Below are 22306 nucleotides of genomic sequence, written 5' to 3' on the forward strand. Positions count from 1 at the left end.
ATAAACCAATATCCTTAAGTCTATTCTTGAAAAGCGGTACAAAACCACCCGCTCCGATACCGGGAATCGAACCCGGGCCTTCTGGGTGAGAGCCAGGTATCCTAGCCACTAGACCATATCGGACTTGCTTAACAGAGTCTTAATTCTATTCATAAACCTATTCTGAGAGAGCGATTGCTCTCTTAGATAAGACTTCATACTGCTCTTAATGTATAAGGAGGGTTTTTTGTTTGGATGTAGTTTTTTTTGTATTGTATTAATTGTTTTGAAAAAAATCCACTGAACTAAACTTCGGACCCTTAATATGTGGTTAAAATTTCAAAGAGATCCCTCCATTAGTGTTTTTTTATAGAAAATAATGTTGCTAAGGGTGGTTTTCATTTCCATAAAAAAATTAAGACATTTTGGCAAAAAAAGGGAAATTTTCCCATAGGAATAACATGGGAAATGTTTGCTGTGATGGCCAAATTGACTCGAGCATTTTTTGAAGACTATTTATTCGATAGGTCTGAAAATGGTTTTAAATGAAAGGTTGAACATTAAACTGGTGCCTTTCGAAGTTTTATTGAAAACAATTAATATTAAGTATTACTTTTTGTACTTTTAAGCACATGCTTAAACTTACGACCTTTTATTCTGTTGGACTTACGTGTTTTAGTCCTGGCTAAAATCATTGAGAAACGTACTGTTGGACTTACGCTGTTTTACCTCTAATAGAAAGACTGAGCGAAGATTTTTGTTTACACAACGAGTGTGGCTGTGTCGAGCTTAAGGCGAATTTTTAACTTTTCACATAAAAGAAGGGGTTAATTCGTCCTCATTTTATTTTAATTTCGTAAGTTAAACCTTATTATAATTTAATACAAAAGAATTTAAATTTAGGATTTAGCCGATAATTTTTAAATTCACTGATTTCACTAAGCCTTGGTCAAAATTTAAATACAGCTGATTGTATGTAGAGAGTCGACTAGAGACCAATTGGCCGTGTTGCGTTCGTTTTAAGGTGTTTTTTTTTTTTTTTTTTTTACCACCTACGCACACTAGTGCTTAGCCGTTAGGCCTTTAGCACCAGGAAGAATTGAGCGAGAGACCGTACGCGGCCCAGCACTGACGGGGGCCGCTAGGTCGTATGTGTAGAAGCAGGGAAGGATTGAGGTTTACTTGGGAGGTGACGGAAGGTGGAATTGGGGTAATTCACCTCCGGCGGACACGGGACAGTCGGCACCTATAGGGTAGGATCGCCGACATGTGTCGTATTTCCTCAAACTTTGCCGCCCAGAAGCTTGGCTTACAGGAGTGCGCCACACTCCCGGCGTTTTAAGGTGTTTCACCTGGTGCCATCGGCCAACGATAGCCGCTAATTAGGTAATTTGTTTTAAATAAATCAATTTTTGTTGTTTAAACTACGCACAAGGGTTCGTTCCCTGCTTTCTCGACTGGTGCCACCAGCGGCCAGCCAAGTGCCACGGGTTACCGCTACGAAGATACGTTTTTTACTGGTAAAATAAATGATGGATTCAATCACACTATCACTAAATCCTGTCACCAAATCAACCAATATTTTTAATTCAGGTCCTTCCAATCATTTGTATTAGGTAACAATTGTATTATTAATTATTTTGCGCCAATTCTAACGTTGCCTAAGAAAACAGTAAACAATGGCCAGATTGCCAACGATAAACGCTACAAAGATTATATCTGGTGCAACCGGCAAACGATAACCCCTGCTTAGATCATTTTGAATGTTTCATTAGTGGTAAAATAATTGATAGATTAAATCACACGATCACTAAACCCTGTCAACAAACCAACCAATGTTTTTTATTCCGGCTCTTCCAATAATTTTTATTAGGTAACATTTAAATTTTTATTATTTATTAGTGCCATCGACCAACAATAACCGCTAATTAGAATAATTTTTTTTTTAAATTAGACAAATTTTTGTTGTTTAAGATTAATGCAAACTCTACACATAGGTTTGTTACCTGGTTTCTAAACTGGTGCCAAGGGTAAAAACAAACCATAAGTAACATATAACACTAGAAAAGTGTCCATCCATTTCCTACTCTGACTTTGGTATTGCAAATTAGTTTAATGTTTAATCTCCTCGAAAAAGGGGTGCGGAAGCTGTGTATTATTCTCGAAAAGTTAGACAAGCCTCAAGGACTCCGTCATGCTAAATTTTATTTCATTTCTTCAGTATTTATAATTCAATTACCATTTTCAATTAGTTAAAAATGACAATTACCCAACTAACTATTTAACACTGCTGTGAAAAAAAGCCATATTTTGTATTGTGGCTCTTCCAATCATTTTGATTAGGTAATAATTAAATTTTTTATTAATAATTTAGTGCTTATTTTAAGGATACATAGGAAAAAATGAAACCATGGCCAGTTTATGTATATAATGTTCATTTTAGTGCATATTCTAACATTACCTAAAAAAACCATAAACAATGGTTAGTTTTTCCCAAGATAATCAATTCCCATATTGGTCCTGAAAATATAAGTAAAACAATCTTACTAATAAAATTATTAATATATTGAATCATAGGGTCGCTAAACCCGGTCAGGCAGTCACCCACAAACCAATATTTAATGTCCAAGCTGTTCCAGTCATTGTAATTAGGTAAAAAAAACTAAAAATAAATTTTTTTATCAATTATATGGGTGTCTGTAACTCAGTTTAGAAGATGTTAAGTTCTTAACACTGTTGAATTATTGATTTACAAAATTACATTTCACTAGATTCATCATAAACACGAAATTATAAATTAAATGGATCACTTTGTAGCTTTCTACGTCATCAAATAGATCTACTGGGCAACCGTGAATTTCGTACCAATATCAGTGCATTTGCTATGGATGTTTAATACATCTGCCTAACCAATATTCCAGGAAATAGTAACACTACTCCCTAAAACACCTTCCAAAATAGGCCTAACTCGTTGTACTGATAAATCAAGGCCTGACAACCCCGCTCTTGGACTACAGGACCATCTAGTGGCGTATGTTTAAACTAAACAATGGCAGATATTGCTTTAAAATTAGGAAACTATAAGTTTAAAACCTTTTACAAAAAACACGATAATTTAGGACATTTTAATTATACTGAGCTTAGCAGGCCAGTTAGCTATTCCCTTTCGACTATGGGAGCATCTAGTAGCGGTTGTTTAAACTAAACCACAACATGTATTTGCTTTAAAATTCGACGAATTTTCATTAAGTTATGAAGAAATTGATTAACGCAAGTTGATAAAAAAATTATTTTATTTAAATTATTAGTATTTGTTTACAGCAATCAATGATGCATACATATTAGTATAAATTGTTCATTTGTGTTAATAGGAAATAAAGCAAAGCGCGGGCCAATGGATCCCCTACAAGTTGACTTTCCTCCTTGGCGAAGGCTAGTGGGCGGGGTTTATAAGTGCAGTTATAAATCCCGACCACAAATGCCTCCTGCCTTCGACCGTAGTGGCAGGTCGCCCGTCTTCATTTCCAATCCATCTTACCTCATGTGCAAATGATTTAATGGGTTAGAGAAATGACTGGGAAACGTTTTTCTTAAGTACAAGGGATAACATTTATATTAAAACGGTTTAATAATAACGGAAAATTAATTTATTAAAATAGATCAAAAAGAATGGAATAAGGTTGGAGAAGTTAGTTTCCATTTTTTGAAGGATAACAAGATGTCTAGGAAACCATTTCCTATGTCCAAGGGGTAATGAAATGACTAGTAAACCTTTTCTTCAGTTAAAGGGGTAAAATTTACTAAAATGGAATAATTAGAACGGAACATTATAATTTATTAAAATGGATCAAAATAATGGAATAATGATAGAAAGTTATTTTTTTCAAGAAATGACAAAATGGCTGGGAAACCGTGTCTTTAGTTAAAGGGATAAAGAAGTGACTAGGAAACGTTTTCTTCAGTTCAAGGGATAAAGAAATGGCTGGGAAACGTTTCCTTAAGTTCAAGGGATAAAATTTATTAAAATGAATTAATTAGAACGGACCTTTCCTTTATTAAATAGATCAATAATGATGAAAAAAAATTATTTGGTTCAAGAGATAACCATTTTTAAGTCAAGGAATAACGTAATTGCTGGTCAATAGTTTCTTAAGTTTAAGGTATTATGAAATGGCTGGGAAACCATTTCTCGGGTTCAAATGATAAACAAATGACTGGGAAACCATTTCTTATGTTAAAAGAAATAAAAATTTTCTAAAATGGATTAATAGGAATCAGAAGAATGGAATATTAGTTCATTCAAATGAATTAAAAAGAATGCAATAATTATGGATGAAATTTATTTGGTTAAATGGATAAATATTATGACAAAAATTTTTTATGAAAATTAATATGGTGATGATGCTACAAAAAATATAAGAAAAATATATTAATTATCTTCAATGAAAATTTTTAATTGAAACTCAAGAAAAGAATTGAAACTGTAAAAATATTTAAAAATCCACCTTATTCCCATTCGATGGAAGTTAGGCTTAGCTCGGGATTCATGGGGGTGAGTAACGGGAAGAAATTTGTCTGTCGTCTGCTACAGTACATATTTTTGGCTGTTGTAGCAGACGACAGACGAATTTCTTCCCGTTACTCACCCCCATGAATCCTGAGCTAATCCTAACTTCCGGCGAAAGGGAATAAGGTGGATTATGGCTTTCGAGAAATTAATGAAAAAACCCGAAATTAACTTCTTTTCCTGTGCCCCAATTTAATAAAAGTGTTAACTTTTTTAAATGTGGCTTAATACTTACAAAATATTTACAATGGGGTTTCCATGTTTGTACCCTCTTGTGGTGGGGGGGTTGGGTTGGTGGTGGTTCGGTTTGTGGAGTTGGTGGTGGTGGTAGTTGAATTGGTGGTGGTGGTGGTAGTCGGGTTGGTGGTGGTGGTAGTGTAATTGGTGGTGGTGGTGGTAGTTGAATTGGTGTTGGTGGTGGTAGTCGGGTTGGTGGTGGTGGTAGTTGGGTTAGTGCTGGTGCAGTTGGTGCCCATTTCGTCTACTATGTAACCGTATGTAAGTCAACTATATATGCTTGAGCCTTTTACACCTTTGGCTGGTTTGCGTGGGATGTGCTTTTTTTATAATTCATTTTGGTCTCACATGCATAGATTCTGTGTCCTACAATTTCAGTCTAATATCCCCTTTTCTCTAGATACGTTTATACCATAGAATACCTTTCTACCTCATTTCCAATATTACAACAAAATTACGCTATGAAAGCCATGGCGATAAAAGGCTCTAACTAAGATTGCTTGCATTAGGGCCACCTAGTGATAGCAGGGAACATCACTGTCTTTTTTAAATTCAATAGGGAGCTTTCAGATGGGATAGTAGTAGGTACGTCACACCCACCCATGTCTTCTGGGAGCCATATTGGGTGGTCTCGGCTTCATTCCTGCTTTAAACCCACCAATATGGCAGGGTAAATTATGTCCCGAGACTCAGCTCCAACTGAAAGCTCTCTATAACATTTTATTAAATTTAAAACTCTTTTCCCTAAATGAGAACTTTAACGAAGTGCATAGAAGTTTTTAGGTAGCCCCAGGTAAAGCAATCGAAAATACTTAGTACCTCGGTTTTGCGGGCAGTCCCGCATTATGTGCCCCGCTTCCTTACACCTGTAACAGGTTCGCACCCATTGCCACCGTCCGCGACCGCCGCCTCTCCCACGACCGCCGCCTCGTCCGCCACCGCGTCCTCGATTTTTGCCGCCGCCGCCGTAAAAGTACTTATTGACGACCTTAATGTTTTTGCCTTCCATTGCTAAGCCCAAACCGACAAACAAGAAATTTCATTGAATAGTTTACAATCAATTACTTTCTATCTAGTTTAAGGTTTGACATTAAATTTAAACATTATAACTTTAAATTTTATGACTTAGCTTCAAAATCCGTTAATTATTAATATTAACTATTAAAAATAGTGTTCAAAACATACTTACGAGGTTCAAGTTAGTCTGGCTGGATTAAAAATGATAAACTCTGGGATTTCCCGCCAAAAACTTCCCCGCGCGAGCAGCAGTAACATGGAGCAATTAAAACATTGGAGTTAAAACCATGATTTCACAGCAACGTTCTAGGTATAATTGCTCCATGCTACTGTACGAGGTCAGTGATACATTGATCAGAAAAAGGGAGAGATTCGTCAGTAACTTGACTGACGTCACTGTTCTGCTCTTGGAAAGAGTTTAGAAACATTAAAGGGAATCTAACGTGCTTGAAGAATCCATATCAAATTTACCCCGAGTAAAGCCTAAAATTTCAATATTCGTACCAGAAAGGAGCATCATATCTGTCAAAGATATACTAATAGTTTCCCTTTAAAGTAATTTATGACTGGGTAAGATTGTTAATCCTCGAGCAAGTTTAAGGTTAACGAAGGTTCTGGAGTAATTTTGATGTTGCCTACTATAATAAGCGTGAAAGGGAGAGGAGGGAGGATTGTAGGGCCATGCTATTTTACGAAAAAAAGGCGATGATTCTTGCATTAATTTTAGAATTTTCTAGTGAAGGGTTTTTAGTACTCTGTATTAGTCTTGCCCCAATGGTGTTTTATGTAAAAGACACGCTAAAAACGTAACCCCTGTTGGTAATGCTATGTGATTAAATATAATTCTTTAATAAGCTGGTGAAACTATTGAGACAAACTCATCTTATTAGTTAACATTGAACAGATTTTTTGAACTGAGATTTAGACACTCTTATCCAAATTTTAAATAAATACTTATTAAAATTAATATATTCAAAGAGTTTTCTAAATATCAGTTTCGCATCTTCCATTTTTTTCTCTTTTAAGCGCGCTATATTTTTTTTTAAATTAAGACGTCCATAACGTTTTTACATTAACAATTTAAAACCATTCAAAAACATTAAATTAAATTAATATAATCTAATATTATCCTGTTATAATATCAAAGATTAGCAAAGATTTTATGTTTAAATATAATCTATTATTATAACCTTTTCTTTCTATAACTTATCAATAATGTGTACCAGACACAATCCGATACCACTTACAAAAATTTATTTTTAAACTATTTAATAGTTACGCTTAAAAAAAGTCATATGAACTTATTAATTTGTCCTATAACTAATATCCTACTATTGTTGTATAATTTGTTTTTATAAAGTGTGAAAATTATTTCCCAAATTGTGGTTACCAATATATATAGACATAACCCCTGTAATTAAAACAACTAAACCATTTTTCCAATTAATATTCCAGTAAGTTTTGCATAATCTCTTTGTGTTTCTCACCAGCTGGGGTAGTCTGCGTGGCAGGTTGCATTGCGTAAATCCAACAGGGGTACAATTTGCAAAGCCTTCTGGAATATTTTGTTTTCCCAAAAATTAATAACCTTTTCATTGTCCCTTTGGTAACCCACGCGCAAAACAATAATTGCCATGTTCTAGCAGCACTGTTTCCAAACTTAAAGTTAAGAGTTGCGTGACAAAATCTTAAAAATAGACCCTCAAAATCTTATATTTAAATTAACATATAATTGCCAGTAAATTGTAAAGTTTTCTTTCAACCCCCGCCCCTTTACATAACTAATATAACGAAGATTAAAATTATTTCGACATAAATACTACAAGCAGTGCATATTTTCGAGTTTGAAACATACAATTTAAAGACAAATTTCGTGCAACTACATGCGTATCGTATCAACACGTGCCAACTACTAAGCTTCAACAGAAAGATAATTCATCATAGCTATTACCAGTACAGCTCAAAAATATGATGATCATCATCATTATAAAAAAACCACAACAAGACTTCGATAGACAAATCAAAATATATATTCAACTTCTATGCCGAAATAACAGACACTTTAGACTGGCGTGTTCAAAGAATGAGAGCGACTTTGGATTAAGAACAGCAAAAATATTCAAAGAAATAACCTTCGTATTGGTTGAGCGAGTGTCTATAGAACGTCAAGGTGTACCAAAGCCAAATAATACGTGTCAATTATTTGGTTTCCTTGTATAATTATATAACGGCTTGGCAAGCCTTGCCTTCAAGTTCATCAACACAATAGAAGTTCATAATAGATATGAATTCGCCAAAAAAAACTTTTTTGAACAAAAGTTGCTTCAACGTTATTAAAATTTAGAACAGCAATGGTTTGTTACTAAAATTATGTACTTCACTATGTTGGGAGTTTGGGCGCACTCCTGTAAGCCAAGCTTCTGGGTGACAAAGTTTTGAGGGAATAAGGGACTTGTCAGCATGCCTACCCTACAGGAACTGACTACCCCGCGTCTGCGGGTGGCGAAATACCCCAAATCCCCCCTCCTTTACCACCAAGTACTTCACTCGTTACTCTAAAATACCAACTGATTAACCTTGGACTTCAATTTTCATCAAAACGCCTTAAAGGTAATATACCATGATGGTATATTACATTGTTTAACGGACGTTTGCCAAACAAAACAAGGTCGAGGGAACCAGTACAAAAATGCTGCCGATTAATGACGTTAAGCAGTAATGCCATCTGAGTTCAATAGTAATAAATATAGAAAAAAAAACTAAAATCAACTGGATTGGAGATGTCGCTACCAAACACAAGGCACCTCATTAACTCTCTGAACTGAACTGCAGATTCTACATCAACAAAACAAAATCAAGCGCGATGGAACCAGTAAAAAAACTACAATTAATGACATTAACTACCAACGCCATCTGAGTTCAATAGTAAGAAATATAGAAAAAAACCTAAAATCAACTGGATTGGAGATGTCACTAACGAAATACAAGGCATCTCATTAACTCTCTGAACTAAACTGCAGATTCTACAATAGCAAATCACTACCCTTTTAAAAAGCATCTTTAAGTATATTAGAGGTAATTTAACAAACTCCCCTTCACTTTTTTTATACCTTAAAAAATATAATATTAAAACACATGCTTACTATTTTTCTGGCAATTATATAGTCTCAATTTGACAATCCTAGGATTAAATGTGTGTAAATATTTTTTCGTCATTGAATTGTTCACTTGAGAGATTAACAAAATTGTTATAGGCATTCATACGATAATGTTGAACTCTCACACTTTTTAAAGCCAACCTTCACGTATGAGTGTCTTTCAACAATTTTTTAATCCCTCTCACGCATTCATTGTGAAACTTACACTATAGATTCATTTAAAATTAATTATAGTTACTCTTAGCTTTTCCCTGTTAAGGTCTATTTTTTGGCAGCAGGACGCAATCGCTAATTATCCTCAAAACCCTTTCTGGTGTCAAAAACAATTTTCTTTGGAAAAAGCCTTTAAAATATGCAACTTTTACCTTTAAACGTAAAAAACAATATATTTATTCATAGGAATAAATTTATAATGAATACCATAATTAAATAACAACTAGGGAAATTAAGCCCAGATTACATGCTGTAAATAAACATGGCAAGTATCAAACCAAATGTTTATTTAAATAAATCTTTTGCGCCTTCCAATATCATAATCTAAATCATGCGTGTTTAAAAACTTGAAAATAGTCAAACAAAAACATTCTTAATGCAATTTAGTACTTTAATGATTTGAAAGTAATTATTCAACAGCCATTACTTAAAAACATTCCTATTTGTATTTTAACTATTATATGAAATAATATTATTAACCCTAAATTTTTTCATCAATAAATTACCATAACTGTCATTTAACTTTATTTATTAAAGGTAAAATAGTTTACAGCGTGTAAAATTACCATTAATTTCAAGTTAATTTAATCCTGTTATTTCCTATATTTAATGATAAATCAAAGCATACTTCCATTGCCTGACCTCCTAGCATTCTGGCAAATCATTTAAACACCAACTTCAATTTCCCAAAGGCTGAATCCAAGGACGGAGCTAATAACATTAAAACTGAATGACTGATCCCATAGCTCCGATCTCTCAACAATTTTCTATAGGGAGCTAACAACTGGCAACGGGGAAGAGATAGTCTAATGTCACGCAGCCCCAATCTGGTTGGCATTTTTGCGCGTAGAATACTGTTTCCAACCGTTAGGGGGGATGGAACTCCAGTAAGAGATAGAAGGGTGTGACGTTTCAGGGTCAGAACTGTTAGCTCCCTATTCTACGGCATGCAGAAATAAGCGTTGAAATAATCAATATAAAATCACCAACGTGTCTACACAAAATTAATAAAAATTAAGACCGAAGTCACAGATATTAATCAAAACGTCTTGGATTTAACCAAGACCTAAAAAGTATCGATAAGAACAAGGTTAATCACTTGACTGAATGCGCAGATATTGAAAGTTTTTTTTAATTAAGACTTACATGCTTAAGATGCTGTTCGGACAGTGGGACAAAGGACGATCTTCCTCGTAGAGCTTAACATGGCGGGTGGGTAAAAAAGGAGAGGGCGTCGGACAGCCCCTTTAAGAAACTAATATTCCATCACCCTATTCCATTGAATAAACTTAATTTACTGGTAGTCAATTTATTCCCTCTCAATAATTTGAAAAATTTACTTATCTCGGGTTTACGAGCACAATTCCATTCCCCGTTTACATTTTATAACTACATTATCATTTTTAGGGGATTTCGTCATGAAAAATACCTTATAAATACACGTAACAATGACAAAACGATTTAGTCGTAGTCTGCTTTAGCCTCTGCTATGCCCGATACGAGCAAGGATGATGCATAGCTGTATACATCGTCCTGGCTAGAAGTACGCCTTGTGCCACTCTCATGCCTTCTTTCGCTGGCCTCGTCACCAAGGCAATAGCCCACTCAATTACGCGTTGAGCTGCTCCAAAATTCCGTGTGAATAGTACTTTTTAAGGTTTCCGTCATCAAATAGCAATTGTTTTTGAGAACATTCCTCGGCTTGAAATAGGACAACTACGAAATAATTCGACCAAATTTTATTTTGAAAATATTTTCTACCATTTCAATTTCTATAAAAGTATTCTACCAAATGTATACAATTACAGAGTGCTACCAGAAGTCTCTGCGGCTACTTGAAATACTACATTTATATAGGAAGATTCGCAGCAACGAGTACATAAATCCAGGGCTATCCCTGATAAATCCCATATTCCTTTAAAAACCATTAATACATTCATTAACCTTGTTCCTGAAGATATACAGACTTAGTAGCAGAGTCGAGTCACAGCCTCCTAGATCACGCGACTCGGTGAACGCAGGCTATATTGCAAAATAGCCAAGTCAGAAATTTCAGGCTACGACCGCGCTGAGTCCAGCTGACACTCTCACACCCTTAGCGCCCTTAAGTTGGCAATTACAAGTTTACAACAAAGAAAATAAATAAATTTCGAATAGTATGCACCCCCCCCCTCTACTGCTTGCGAGCCATAGAAATGATAGAGACGCCATGGGCCTGGCATAGAACCGTGTGACCGTTGTCTGTCGTACCGCTGCTATAGACCCAAGAGATTTCAATGCTCAGTATCGGGATATACAGGGGGTTGATCCCTCGACGTCTCTACTCTTTTTATGATCTTTCCATCGAGCGAGATGGAAGGCAAAGTATTTTCCCAGTGTCTTTCCTTCTTACATATATTCAGTTTAACCAAGACTAAAAATCATAACATCCCTATTGAATTTTCCGCCATTGTTGAAATATGAGCGGCTAAATGTGGGCCTGTTTTTGTTATTATCAAGTTTTATCAACTGAATAAATTTCCCCTTTTCCAAAATTTTACTAAATAGAATATGTTTTTACCCCTAATTATTGGTACCTTTCCAAATTATTGCTAATTTGCTTGTTAATTGCCACTTTTTCCAAAAAATCCTTATTTTTAGTTTCTTTCTACCCTAAAAAGAGGCGCACTTTTAGCCATTCGTTTGAAATTTGCCCAAAAACAAAAGGTTTCACTATAAATCGTTCAGGCCATGAACGGGGATATGTTAGCAACCTATTAACGACACAATGTCATACACGTACTCTCCTAAAAATGATAATGTAGTTATAAAATGTAAACGGGGAATGGAATTGTGCTCGAAAACCCGAGATAAGTAAATTTTTCAAATTATTGAGAGGGAATAAATTGACTACCAGTAAATTAAGTTTATTCAATGGAATAGGGTGATGGAACATTAGTTTCTTAAAGGGGCTGTCCGACGCCCTCTCCTTTTTTACCCACCCGCCATGTTAAGCTCTACGAGGAAGATCGTCCTTTGTCCCACTGTCCGAACAGCATCTTAAGCATGTAAGTCTTAATTAAAAAAAAAACTTTCAATATCTGCGCATTCAGTCAAGTGATTAACCTTGCTCTTATCGATTTTTTAGGTCTTGGTTAAATCCAAGACGTTTTGATTATCACTTTGGACTTCAATTTAAATTTCCATCAAAACGCCTTATGAACGTTATTTTACGGACGTTTGCCAAAACAAAACAAGCTCGATGGAATAAGTAAAATAAAGCTGCCAATTAATGACGTTAAGCAGTAATGCTATCTGAGTTCAAAGGTAATAAATATAAAAAAAATAAAATGGACTGGAGATGTCGCTACCAAACACAAGACACATCATTAACTCTCTGAACTAAATTGCAGATTCTACATTAACAAAACAAAATCACGCGCGATGGAGCTAGTAAAAAAGCTACCGATTAATGACATTAACCACTAACGCCATCTTAGTTCAATAGTGAAACACAAGGCTCCTCATTAACTGTGAACTAAACTGCAGACTCTACATCAATAAAACAAAACCAAGCGCGATGGAACCAGTAAAAAAGCTACCAATTAATGACATTAACCACTAACGCCATCTTAGTTCAATAGTATGAAATATAGAAAAAAAAATAAATCAACTGGATTGAAGATGTCACTAACGAAATACAAGGCGCTTCATTAACTCTCTAAGCTAAACTGCAGATTCTACACCAACAAATCACTACCCTTTTTAAAAAGGATCTTTAAGTATATTAGCAGTATTTTAACAAACTCCCCCTTCCCTTTTTTTCCCAAAAAAAATTTAACATTAAAACCCATGCTGACTATTTTTCTGGCTATTATATATTCTCAATTTTACAGTCCTAGAATTAAATGTGTATAAATATTTTTTCATTGAATTATTCACTTGAGAGATTAACAAAATGATTATTGGTGCTCTAACGTTAATGTTGAACTTTTCACACTTTTTAAATTCAACCTTCACGTATGAGTGTCTTTGAACATTTTTTAATCCATCTCATGTATTCATAGTGAAACTTACATTTTAGATTCAGTTAAAATTAATTATAGTTATTCATAGCTTTTCCCTGTTAAGGTCTATTTTTTGACAGTTAGGACGCTATCACTAATTATTCTCAAAAGCCTTTCTGGTGTCAAAAATAATTCTCCTTATAAAGTTATGAATGAAACCCTTTAAAAAATACGCAACTATTAGCTTTAAACGTGAAAAACATAATTTTTATTTACTGGAAAATAATTATAATGAATACCATAAATAAATAACGACCAGGGAAATTTAATTCCAAATTGCGTGCTATAAATAAACGTAGCAATTATCAAACCAAATGTGTTTTTAAAATAAATCTTTAGCACATTCCAATAAAATAATAATCATGCGTGTTTTAACTTTGAAAAAAAAGTTTAACAAAAATATTCTTTAAGCAATTTATTGTTTTAATGACTTTTAAGTAATTACTGAACAGCCATAACTTTAAAAATTTACAATTCATATTTTAACTATTATATAAAATAAATAATACTATTAACCCTAGCTTTTGTAATCAATAAACTACTGTAACTCTCATTTGACTTTATTTATCAAAGGTAAAATAGTTACCATTAGTTTCATAAATACTAGTAAATAATTTGTTGATCCTGGTATTTCCTATATTCAATGATAAATCTAAGCACAGTTCCATTGCCAGACTCCCGTAGTACGCTGGCTAATCATTTTTCATCTATCCCAATGGCTAAATCCAATTAAAATTGTACTTAAGGACAGATCGAAAAATAAAATATGCCAAACTACCACACTATACGGAAGAGAAAATCTTTTTAAGACGCGTTATATTTATATTATATAATTATTATGATTTTGCCAGCTTTTCCAAAATACTACAAAACTGTATTTCTTTTCCTCCGAAATATTGCCAAATTATTGCTAGTTGTCTTATTTAATGTCATTTTTAACAAAAAAATAACTATTTTAGTTTCTTAAATTAGGTTAAAGTTAATCACAAAAGATGGTAATCTATATGTTGAATCTCGTGTAAAGGTTAAGAGAAATATCCGTTCTGAATAAGATCTTTTTGACACAATGACATTGGAAATGGGGTTCAAAATTAGCGTGAAAGCAACTGGTATATTCTGGTCTGGGTTCATCAGAAATAGTCGAACTAAAATCTTTGTCATGACATCACACCCTCGTATATATCTACGAATTTCATCAGCTCAAATTAAGACTAAAAATATTGATGTGACGTCCCCTTAGCTACTGACTCTCAGTCTATTGAATGACAAACTATGTTCTTTTCTGCAGCTAGCGGGAATGAGCACTGAAATAAATTAATCACCACCGCATGTACGCAAAATTAATAAAAATTAAGACCGAAGTAACAGATATTAATCAAAACGCGTCTTGGATTTAACCAAGACCTAAAAAGTATCGATAAGAACAAGGTTAATCACTTGACTGAATGCGCAGATATTGAAACTTTTTTTTAATTAAAACTTACATGTTTAAGAAAGTAATGTTCCATCACCCTATTCCATTGAATAAACTTATTTTACTGGTAGTAAATTTTTTCCCTCTCAATAATTTGAAAAACTTACTTATCTCGGGTTTTCGAGCACAATTCCATTCCCCGAAAACATTTTAATATCATAACGTCGCTATTCAATCTGCTGCCATTCTGGAAATTTGCACTAAAAAAAAGGTTTCTCTATAAAGCGTACAGGGCATGAACGGGGATATGTTAGCAACCTATTAACGACACAATGTCATACACGTACTCTCTTAAAAAAGATAAGAAATGTAGTTATAAAATGTTTTCGGGGAATGGAATTGTGCTCGAAAACCCGAGATAAGTAAATTTTTCAAATTATTGAGAGGGAAAAAATTTACTACCAGTAAAATAAGTTTATTCAATGGAATAGGGTGATGGAACATTACTTTCTTAAACATGTAAGTTTTAATTAAAAAAAAAAAGTTTCAATATCTGCGCATTCAGTCAAGTGATTAACCTTGTTCTTATCGATCCTTTTTAGGTCTTGGTTAAATCCAAGACGCGTTTTGATTAATTGAATTTGACGCCATTGTTGAAATTTGCACAAAAACAAAAGGTTTCACTATAAATCGTTCAGACCATGAACGGGGATATGTTAGCAACCTATTAACGACACAAAGTCATACACGTACTCTCCTAAAAATGATAAATGTAGTTATAAAATGTAAACGGGGAATGGAATTGTGCTCGAAAACCCGAGATAAGTAAATTTTTCAAATTATTGAGAGGGAATAAATTGACTACCAGTAAATTAAGTTTATTCAATGGAATAGGGTGATGGAACATTAGTTTCTTAAAGGGGCTGTCCGACGGCTGACGCCCTCTCCTTTTTTACCCACCCGCCATGTTAAGCTCTACGAGGAAGATCGTCCTTTGTCCCACTGTCCGAACAGCATCTTAAGCATGTAAGTCTTAATTTAAAAAAAAACTTTTAATATCTGGGCTTTCAGTCACTTGCTTAACTCTCTTCTTATCGATACTTTTTAGGTCTTGGTTAAATCCAAGACGTTTTGATTAATAAATATATAGGTTTTCACAAGAATGCCAATTAGAGCAGCCCGAACTCAAGCCAGATAATTTTTCCGTTCTAAAGGAAAGTTTAAGTTCTTTGATTAGATTGAGTGGTGAGACATTAGAAATGCTTCGAAAAATATCAAAAAAAAAACAAATGGAAAACCACAGGCTGAAGTTGACAACAAGGAAAAATCACGAAAGAGTGTATCAGTTGACTCTAGCCATCAAAATGACGGATGAAGAGAAAGACGGAACAGGACAGTCTGGTCTCGCCGAATTGGTCTAGCCATTTTGGTCTGGCCGATTTGGTCGCGGGACTAATTGGTATCACCGATTTGGTCCCGGGACTATTTGGTATCGTGATTATTTGGTCTCGGGACTATTTGGTCTCGGGACTGTTAGGTCTCGGGACTATTTGGTCTCGGGACTATTTGGTCTTGGGACTGTTTGGTCTCGGTCTCGGGACTGTTTGGTCTCGGTCTCGGGACTATTTGGTCTCGGGACTATTTGGTTTCGGGGCTGTTTGGTCTCGGGACTACTTGGTATCGTGATTATTTGGTATCGTGATTATTTGGTATCGTGATTATTTGGTCCCGGGACGGTTTGGTCTCGTGATTATTTGGTATCGTGATTATTTGGTCCCGGGACGGTTTGGTCTCGTGATTATTTAGTCACCGAATTAGTTGACTCCTTTTCCGAAGCAATGGTTCCAATAATTCGTTGCCACCTTTTCCAAAACAATGGTTCTGATTATTCGTTGCCACCTTTTCCAAAACAATGGTTCTGATAATTCGTTGCCACCTTTTCCAAAACAATGGTTCTGATAATTCGTTGTCACCTTTTCCAAAATATTCTCCCACTTATTAGCTGCCACCTTTTCCAAAATACTCTCCTAATAGTTAGCTGCCGCCTTTTCCAAAATATTCTCCAATTAATTAGCTGCCACCTTTTCCAAAATATTCTCCTATTAATTTCTGACACCTTTTTCACAATATTTCTATTATTGCTAATAAATTGTTTGTGGTAAGAGGCGGGCCTTTAATACACATATAAATGATCTTCTTACCTCCAAACAAGGTTGGGTTGGGTTAGGTCCCGAGACCCATTTGTCCCGAGACCCAATTATCTCGAGACCCACTTTTCCCGAGACCCAATTGTCCCGAGACCCAATTCTCCCGAGACCCATTTGTCCCGAAACCCATTTGTCCTGAGACCCAATTCTTCCGAGACCCATTTGTCTCGAGACCCAATTGTCCCGAGACCCAAATCTCCCGAGACCCATTTGTCCCGAGACCAAAATGACACAATTAGGCAAGTTTCAACTAATAGCCCAGGACTTTTAGGGTTTGACCTAGAACATTTGAACATAAAGATGAAAATTGGTACATGTGTTATTTTCGACCCATCAAAAAATATACTAAAAGTCCTCTGCTGTAGAGCGCGAGCTTTCGCCGCCATCTTGGAAAATGGCCGCCGGGAATGCCAGCTACAATGTATTCCACATTCTTCTTCAAAAATTATGAAAATTGGTACACATTATGAATGAAACCACATGAGCATCATAGAAAAAATTTTCAGCTCTGTGTTTGATAGTTTGGTCGCCATATTGGAAAATGGCCGCAGTGAATGCTAAGTACAGTATATTTCACCATGTTGTTGGAAAATTGACAGATATTATAATCAGAGCTGTGTAAACCGCATAGTAAAATATTCAAGCCATTCATCAGATAGTTTGGCCGCCATGTTGGAAAATGGCCGTCAAGAATGTCATTTAGATACAGTATATTATTCATAAATTATGAAAATTGGTAAAAATTATGTTGAAGACCGTCTAAACATCATTATTGAATATTGAAGACGTGCTGCTGATAGTTTGGGCACCATTTTGGAAAATGACTGCTGGAAATACTAAATATATTTCAAACATATAAATCTTTTCCAAATTCCTATATTGAGTACATGATTTTCATTAACGTAATAAACACCAAAAAAGAGCCATCTCCAAGTCTATATTATCGACGCCATCTTTAAAAATGGCCACTCGAAAATTATTACCCTAAATTCTGAAAGAAAGAAAATTTATTCAAAGCTGTAATTCTCAACATGTTGATTAGGGTATATAATTTAATATGGGGGTTTATACATTCTCGTGTTGTTAAAAATTAGATTTAAGAAATATTTCTAACAGTTCGCTCATATTCATCTCGTCAGCCTGAAGATTTTTTCACAATAATTGCACGATCTGGTGCAGCACCTAGCTGGGGCTCATCATATTCCAAATTGAACCTGCGGAAACGCCGTCAGGGCACACGGGATCGGCCAGAGGCCCCGAAAAACGCACCTTGAGCAGGTGACAGAAGCTGGACACCGTCAGCGGCGAGCCCAGTCAGAAGGTGGTCGGTGACAGGGAAGGATTAAGGTAGCAGGAGGCTCGAGGGGACGGAGGATTTCCCTCCAAGCACATCAGTGCCACACGACCGAAGCAATAATAATAACTTTAATTTATTTGTCCTTTAAAACACAGTGGGATACAATTAGGTGAGGCCAAGTCGCAGAGGCGTCTTTTAGGCCACGTTACTCATATTAACTTAGATGTTAGCCCCTATTAAGTTTTTCTATAGCAATTTAGCAAAAGGTATAAATTTGCTTGTAAGTTAGAAAATTTGTTATATTTGTCTATTTAGCCATAGACAATCTAGTAAAGATTGCTCGATTAGCTACTATAAATTAGTTAACAATTGTCTAATAAGTTACAGTAGATTAGTTTAAAATTTGCCTGATTAATTACAACGAGTTAGTCAAAATTACCTGATCAGTTATAATAAATTAGTTAACAGTTATGTGACCAAATTCAATGAATTAGTTTAAAAAGTTGCCTTTTCCTAACAAGTTTACAAGTTTCTAATTATGAGATCATATTCAATGGATTAATTACTCATAGCAAACTCTTTTGATAATTTTTTAAATTGATTAAGGCTTAAAGATGCCGGAGGATTTAGGGTATTAAACAATTTTGTTCCGTGGCTAAAAACTGAATTTAGTTTGAGGGACGTACGAGCGGGAGAGACATCTAGAATATGATTGTTCCTAGTAAAATATTGGGACAGTTTACTGTATTCAAATGGGTTGTAAGAATTTCTCGTTAGTGATTTAAATATGAATAGCAGGGAACAGTAGGTTTTTATTTGATAGATGTTTAATATTTTAAAATTTTGAAATAAAGGGAGAGTGTGTTCTCTAAATGGCTTGTTTGCTATAATTCGTATGACCCGTTTTTGAATTCTATATATACGTTGGAGGTTGTGTTCTGTAGTATTGGTCCAGATAAAAGCACAGTAATGGATTTGCGAGTATACAAGGGAGTAATAGAGTTGGAGTAGTACTTTCTTGTTAAATATTTGTCTACATTTAGATATTAGGTTCACATGGTAGCTTATCTTCCTAGCAATGTTGTTAACACGCTGAGACCAGTTCAATTTTGAATCAAACATAAGTCCTAAATATTTGTAATGCTCTACTTCTTTTAATATAGTAGTGTCAATCTTTATGGTGCAGTTATAGCTACGGGATTTGTTTTTATTTGCGAAGGTCATGTAGACGGTTTTGTTAGTGTTTAATTCTAATGAGTTATCAGTTAACCATTTTTGTATTTTATCTAACTGCCCATTAATTTTAATTTCTAAAGTTGCTAGATTAGGGTCGCCCATAAGGATCGAGGTATCATCGGCGTATAGTGTGGTGGAGTCTAAATCGTCAGTTAGGGTTAGGTCATTAATATACAGATTGAACAGTAATGGTGACAAGAGCCTAGTGGGACGCCCCTATTGACGATACTAGGACTAGATAGTACGTTATTTAATTTCGTTTGGCTGTATCTCTCTGTTAGATACGATTTTATCCATCCAAGGACGTTTCCTCTTAGCCCTAATAAGTTTAATTTATGTTGTAGTCTCTCATGTGGAATAAAGTCAAATGCTTTTTTCAAATCCAAAAAGACTCCAATCACGTAGTTATTACTATCTAGCCAGTTTAGTATTTTCTTATATACCGATCAGGGTTGGAAAAAATTGAGTTTTTTTAAAAAAAAACAAAAGTTGTGTTTTTTATTGTTTAAAACACGATTTGTTGTTTTAAACTGTTTTTTAAACAAGTAGAAAAAAACAGTAAAAAACACAAAAAAAACCTGGTTTTAAACATGTTTAAAATCATTCTTGCAGAACTAATAGCCTATATACTATACATCGCGGCTCTCCATTTAAGCCACTACTCCCGCTAGCGCAAGGCGCTTATTTTCACAGCCTGCTTGATTAGACAAAATGGTCTTGGTTCGGACCAAGACAGAGAAAACAAACGATGAGAGTGACGTTTATCAATTGACTGAAGATCCGATATTGCGATTTTTCTTTATTTATATTAATTTATTCCTTAATCACAATTTAATTCAATCAATTTATTTAATTGTTAATCGATTTATTCCCTCCAAATTAATTGAAAAATAACATATTTGAGCTTTTTCAAGAACAAATTAGATTTTCCGAAATTATTTTATGATATTAATTATTTTGAAGGGAGTGCGTGTTGAGCGATCAATACAGAATATGTGAAATATTCTACTGACTGTTTAAAAAGAGCAAGAGCTCCTTAAATTTAGAATTTCATGGTGTAAGAAATTGTCCGTGTGGAATTAGAACCAGGGACCACTTGAACCCAAAGCGAGTATCATACAGCTTGACCAACGGACCACGAAAACGTATTGAGAAGAAAAACACAAAAAGACGAAATCAAGAGCTCCTAAAATTTAGAATTTGAAGGTGTAAGAAAGGGTCCTTGCCAGGGTTGGCAAAAATGTAGTTAAAAAAAAGTTGTGTTTTTATTGTTTAAAACACGATTTAAAATTAGATTTTCCGAAAAATTTTATCATGAAATTAATTATTTAAAAGGGAGTACGTGTTGAGGGATCAAATTTGAATATTTGAAATGTTCTACTGACTGTTTAAAAAGAGCGCAAGAGATCTTTTTAAAACGAAAGTGTAATTTTTTAATAGCGCATACAAAATGAGGGTGATGGGTAAAATTGTTCATTTAACCCCAAATGTCCAAATGCTTGATTTCTTTTGTGGCCACTATTAAGGAATTTTCGCTTCCATACTGCAGAGTTTCTTGGTCAGAACTCATACATATGAAACTTCACCACCCCTTTCTACTTTTTAGGCGCTTCATGTTTTCCGTTTACGGATTAAGCGTATTATTTTAGCACTGTCAAGGGCCTGGCTTTAAAAATTACGCGTAACTTTAGAACAGTAAAATGTACCAACAGTGTAGAAAAACGTTGTTCCTTTACCTTAAGTAGACGACAAAATAAGTTATTCTTAATCAAATTATTGAATATCAGTCTTCAATACAGATTGGTAACGGATAAATCAACTGGTAAGGTTTCCAAACAATTAAACACTCATATGAAACAGTCAAATAATTGCAAGGTTTTGACTGAAGCTTATTATTTCTATTATTATTCTATTATTTTCGCTCATTTTCAAATAAAACGAGGTAAAAATATTCGAAATTCCTCTCCATAAAAAACATGTTTTAAACTGTTTGTTTAAAACGTTTTAAACAAATTAATGTTTTTTTTCATGGCTGTTTAAAACAAGTTTTAAACAAAAGTTTAAAACAAATTGTTTAAAACTTGCCAACCCTGATACCGATGATAGGGCCGAATCAACACTACACCCCTCCCTAAAGCCGAATTGTTTGTCGGGGAGTTGCTTGTATTTATTACTAAAACTCAGTAGCCTTGAGTAGAAAGCTTTGTCAAATATTTTTGCTAATATAGAAAGAATGGATATTGGTCGATAATTTGTAGGTTCATTTTTATCACCCTTTTTGTAGATAGGAATTATTATGGATTTTTTAAGGCGCTGGGATATTTAGCAGTGTCGAATGATAGATTAATTAGTTTTTGTAGTGGGCCAATTAAGTATTTGGCACTTAGCTTTATGATTTTGGGAGTAAGCTCATCGAACCCTGGTGCCGAATTATTTTTTAATTTGTCTATTATTTCCGCGATTTCCTTTTTGTCAACCGGTAGTAACGCCATTGAGTTAATAAGGGGGTTAAACCAGTTACCGTCCTTAGGCGGTGGTATGTAGGAGGGGTTGAAAACGTTATTAAAGTCATCAGGGGTAATGTTAGGATTGTCAGGAAGTATCTGTTCTTTTTTGGATTTCCCTAGTAGTTTATTTATTAAGCGCCAAGTGTTTGAGGTGTTAATGTGAAGACCTATTTGTTTTCTATAATAGCTTATTCTGGTGTTCCTAGACTTATTGTTACATCGATTGCGTTGAGTTTTATAGGATTGAATATTAGCTAAAGTCGGGTGGCGTTTCATTTTTGATCTTAATTTATTTTTTACTTTGATTTCATTTTTGAGGTCTTTTGTAATCCAAGAATGGGAGTCACTATCAATTACGTCAATGTAAGGGAACGAGCTATGAAATATGTTAAGAAGAGCATTGGAAAATATTCTGTAGGCTTCATCTA

At 34.6% G+C, this 22306-nt stretch overlaps 1 long non-coding RNA gene and 1 other non-coding gene across 5 annotated transcripts; one reads left to right on the plus strand and one right to left on the minus strand.

The window, feature by feature from the left end:
- Positions 1-51: 51 nt before the first annotated feature.
- Positions 52-123, minus strand: TRNAE-CUC (transfer RNA glutamic acid (anticodon CUC)). The gene has a single exon. It is a non-coding gene; the product is annotated as a tRNA-Glu (tRNA).
- A 249-nt stretch (positions 124-372) lies between these two features.
- On the plus strand, positions 373-2745 carry LOC149713927 (uncharacterized). Of its 4 annotated transcripts, none has more exons than XR_016371510.1 (5): positions 373-835; positions 946-1003; positions 1323-2322; positions 2376-2461; positions 2557-2745. It is a non-coding gene; the product is annotated as an uncharacterized LOC149713927 (long non-coding RNA). The 4 variants fall into 4 exon arrangements; XR_016371508.1 differs by having other exon boundaries at positions 1323-1499; positions 1573-2461; XR_016371507.1 differs by having other exon boundaries at positions 1323-2461.
- The last annotated feature ends 19561 nt before the right edge of the window (positions 2746-22306 follow it).

The sequence above is a fragment of the Phalangium opilio genome, unplaced genomic scaffold (genome assembly GCF_054372755.1).
Source record: "Phalangium opilio isolate 3A_F unplaced genomic scaffold, DU_Popi_V2 ptg000009l_1, whole genome shotgun sequence".
Classification (NCBI taxonomy): domain Eukaryota; kingdom Metazoa; phylum Arthropoda; class Arachnida; order Opiliones; family Phalangiidae; genus Phalangium; species Phalangium opilio.